Below are 4,616 nucleotides of genomic sequence, written 5' to 3'. Positions count from 1 at the left end.
AATCAAGTAATTGATAAAATATTCATTAACCTGAGTTTGTAATTCATCATTAAAAGGGGCAGCTAAAGATGATCCACTATGAGAACGAACTTTGACTCCAAAGACTTTAGATGGGCAAGGACCCAAACCTAGACCGCGAACGCGTCCACAATGCTCTTGGATTCCTAAAGCATGAGCCAATGAATCTGAATTGGATATTTTTTTTGATTGAGACGATGTTGTGGCACTAGTGGAAAAATGACATTTTATAACGTACAAAAATGATCTTTTATAACGTAGTTACTGGGGACATAGTTCTGGGCGATATAGTAAGTCTGCGCATTTTATAACGTAGTAGAAATTTACGTTATAATATGTTGAACATATTATAACGTAGTTTCTAAAATCCGTCATAATATACGTAGTTTATTATGACAAATTTTCGTTTGTCCATTATAATAGGTGGAAGGTAACATGACGTAGAAATTTTTGTACGTTATAATATGTGATCTATTATTACGTATATATTTTTGTACGTTATAATATGTGATCAACGTATCATAACGTACATGGTTTAGTACGTTATAATATATGTTTTTTTTTTAAAAAAAATTAATTATTACATTTGAAAATTATAATAATATACTTGTATTATCATCTTATTCCATCAATTTATAATCAATATAGCTTCAAATAAAAATATTTAATGAAACTAACAAAATAAAATTCATTTCAAAATAGTGTAATATTTAATACATCATTTATATTATGCATATTTAAATGATTCATATACACTTGTGTTAAATGATGCAGTAGTAGTTGATTCACATCGTCTACCCATGAACAAATCTCTACTCATTGACAACAATTTGCATCCCCAAGCAAATGCCCAAAAATGGAACACTATGTTCTCCAGCATACTTAGTCGCAAGAATTTTCCCTTGCACTCCTCCATCACCAAAACCTCTTGGAACTAGAACACCATCATCGCCCTGCAGAATAAGTCCAATTACAGAAAACCAATAAATAATATATCACTATATGAGATTTTAACATATATATCAATATTAAAGATCTGAAAATGGAATAAATATGTTTAGTCTAAATAGTAGGAATACCTTTAAAATATTCCATGCAACTTTATATGCCTCAGGATCCTGCAGCAATATATTTTAATCAATCGTCAGAGGGTTGCATAAAACCAAAACCAAAAGGTCAACTAACATAAGTAATGCAGTAGATAGATCAGTAATCACCTCTTTATATTTCAGTATGCATATTGAATAAAAAAGAAGTTGTAGAGAATCCAAAAGGAGGAAATTATTATGTAAAAAATAGAAGGGTTCAGTTACTAATTTAGGAGTAAGTTACCTTCAGAACAGAAAGATATGCATCTGAAAGGCCTGTGTATTTTCCCACCATTGGAATTCTAACCTGAGGCACGTAACAATTGTTGTAAGCTCCACATTGACCACTATTAAGATAAATAAATATCTATGCACATGTTTTTTCTTTTTCTTTAGATGATGCATATTTGAGATGTCTGCCACTCACAGTTTCATCACATCTGTCATAAATTTTTTTCCTTGCAGTCGACTCCTTCAAATTAGGCTCTGCTGCAACACTGTAAATGATAAAGGAATTAGTTTGAAGACCCAAACACTTTAGGATAAATTCAAAGGAAAAGGTTTAGGATATTGCATGAACTTAAACCACTTAAAATGCAAAAGTATGAAATTCAATTTTAAAAGAAAAAAGAAAAAAAGAAAACCATCAAAACCATGAAATTAACAAATTAAACTGCATAAATACGGTTCCAGCAGTGCTTCAATAAAAGGCATGGACTCAATATCCCCTGCATGAAAGAAAAGTCATTGTAAATTAGTTGCTTTAAAATATAGCCGATCCCACCACCAAGTAGAGAAGAAACTTGGTGGTTGCCTTAGAATATAGTACTAAAAATATGGTTATGAATATTATTTTCTCCCACTGTTTGCTAAATATAATTCATTTTCAACTTTTAGTTTTCAACTTCCATCTAACCCATAATCTTTAGAATTAAATATGGGAAAAAATTGAATGGATATAGAAATATAATATTGAAAAAGTTCTATCTTAATATTGATTGAAATAAAAGTAGCATTACTCAACAGAAATAAAAGTCAACATTATCACAGCAATAATTTATAATCAAACTTCAACTTGAAATTAACAGTAGACAGGACATAATTATTAAAAAGGAATAATATATTTGTTTCGCATGTAAAATGAAAAAGACTGTCAAAGAGAAAGATACCTCTCTCATGTAAAATATCTGCTGAGTTGGTTTCAAACTCTAAAGCCTTAGTCAAATCTTCAATAGCCTGAGATGTCCAGAAGCAATAGTCAATGTCACATTATGAATTGTTATGTGTGCAAGAAAATCATTTATAATAAAAAGTGATTCAAGTGAGATCTTACTTAAGTAACTAAAAATTTCAATCACCTTCTTTTCAACTATATATATAATAAGATCACTAGTCAAACAGTTCCTTAACATGGCTCTACATAAGTCTTGACAACTGCACTAGTTTTGCTTAAACAATACATATTTGACCCAAGTGTTAATGCCTAAACCAAATCAAGTTTCTACTCCTTATAAGTCAAATCAAACATAAGTAAAAAACAGATTTCAAGATCATTTCATTTTCTGTACCAGAAGAGATCCATTTCATTAAGGGTGGGTGTCAATGGGACATACCTAACATGAAGCATTGATTAACTAAAATACCGAGGTTAAAAAATAAATAAATAAATTTCAATCAGCAATGCGAATTGGGTAAACTTCAAAAAAATTTACAAATACTAAGATCGAGTAAGCCACCCCACCTCAACAAACTCCCCCAAGGCTGCCCGAGCTTGACCTCTCCTCTTCCATAATCTCCTCTTCTCTCCTTCTCAATAACAAACTATAAACATCCAAAACAAAACAATTAGAAACATCTGGCTCACCTGATACATTTTTCTAGTAGTGATGTTATTGTCGCCAGTTAATTTAATGTCCAAAAATCGTTCGTAGTTGCCAAGATCAAGTTCAAGCTTCCACAAACAAAAAAAATAATGAAAATGGCAATCTAAAACTTCAGAGGAAAACAAACTGCATATATCCTCTTTTACTACGACTCAGAAAGTTTTAGCTTGCACTTATGAAGTAAAATGAGAAAATGAAAAGAGCAGGGGAAAGTATAACATAACATACAACCTCAACCTTCCATTGAATTTAGAAGGAAATAAAAAATCTAATGACTGTCATCTTGTTGTAGAAAATTTTCATTTGCTTACCTCTCCACTATCATCTAAGACGAAAACCTCCGCATGCTCGAAAGGAAACATTGTCCCCGCATCAGTGTTCAAGTAGGGGTCTGCAAATGATGGAAAAATTAAAACAAAGATAAAAACAGTGAAAATAGCATTCATTACTTTACATAATATGATAATAAAAGCAAACATGTTTTATTAAAATTTCTATAAATATGAAAACTAAATTAACAGGATAAAGAGGGGAAAAGTGTTACAGAGAAGAATGTGAACTATAAGGTTGGAAGAGCAGCTCTGAGAAGATGACTGTAGGCGCGACGCGAATCCTCGAAGCTTCTTCCAGAGAGAAGACGTAGCGAAAATATGACAAAAACTCGAAGAAGAACAAGAAACAAAGGATTAAACTTGATAGAAACCCTAGAAGAAGAAGGAAACCTATTCTGGACCGATTGATCGGTGTAAATCAAAGTTGAATCGGTGGAAAATGTTTCTAATGATGAAAACAAGGTTTTAATCGATGGAATCGAAGGGAAATGGTGAAAAGGAGAAGAAACCCCAATAGAGGGTTTAGCTCTATGAATGATTCGGTGAAAAATGAAGGATGGAAGAAATAAAGATGATTATGTGAGTGAAGAAGCCTTGCCGTGATGATGAACGACGTGCGACGAGGAGATGTCTCTCGAGAAGGAAGACGCCAGGAAACCGAAAGTGCTCTCTCGAATGCGCGAGAGGAAATGAAATGAGACCTCCAAGCGTGACAGCGAGCGAAGGAATACGCTCCACAGCGTGGCTGATGACAGAGATGCCGAGAAATGCAAGTGAGAGGGATGAGACGAAGAGCGGAAGAAAAGAATGAGACTGAGAGTGAACTTGAAATGAAATCTAGCGAGAGGGAAATGTGAAAAATTAAAGAAGAAGAGATATTATAACTGATTTCTAAAACTCCGTTATAATACATCAATAATAGGTTTTAAACTTATTTACAAGTTTACCACCGCATTTTATATTATAACTGATTTTTATAACTACGTTATAATATGTCTTACATTTATTTACAAGTTTGCCATCGCGTTTCATATTATAACTGATTTACAAAACTACGTTATAATATGTCCTATTTTTATTACCATCTTGCCACCGGTCAATCTAGTATGACGGATAATTTTTATACGTTATAATAGCTTCGTTATAGAAAGGTATTTTTTCACTAGTGTGGATTCATATGCTTCAATTTGTTCCTACATTCAACATTTAATAAAATAGTGAAATTGTCTAAATCAAAGAAAACAAGTGCACAATTCCAAAACAACAAGGCCATACATAAATAAGTGACATTCCTT

The 4,616-nt window shown here is 32.3% G+C and overlaps 1 long non-coding RNA gene across 1 annotated transcript; it reads right to left on the bottom strand.

Annotated features, from left to right (window-relative positions):
• Window positions 1–1,096: 1,096 nt before the first annotated feature.
• On the bottom strand, window positions 1,097–3,031 carry LOC128196745 (uncharacterized). Its single transcript, XR_008249113.1, has 5 exons — window positions 2,848–3,031; window positions 2,276–2,342; window positions 1,534–1,834; window positions 1,351–1,413; window positions 1,097–1,136 (listed from the first exon to the last, which is right to left on the bottom strand). It is a non-coding gene; the product is annotated as an uncharacterized LOC128196745 (long non-coding RNA).
• Between the last annotated feature and the right edge of the window lie 1,585 nt (window positions 3,032–4,616).

This window comes from Vigna angularis, chromosome 5, assembly GCF_016808095.1.
Source record: "Vigna angularis cultivar LongXiaoDou No.4 chromosome 5, ASM1680809v1, whole genome shotgun sequence".
Taxonomy (NCBI): Eukaryota; Viridiplantae; Streptophyta; class Magnoliopsida; order Fabales; family Fabaceae; genus Vigna; species Vigna angularis.
This window is presented reverse-complemented; position numbering and strand designations above follow the sequence as displayed.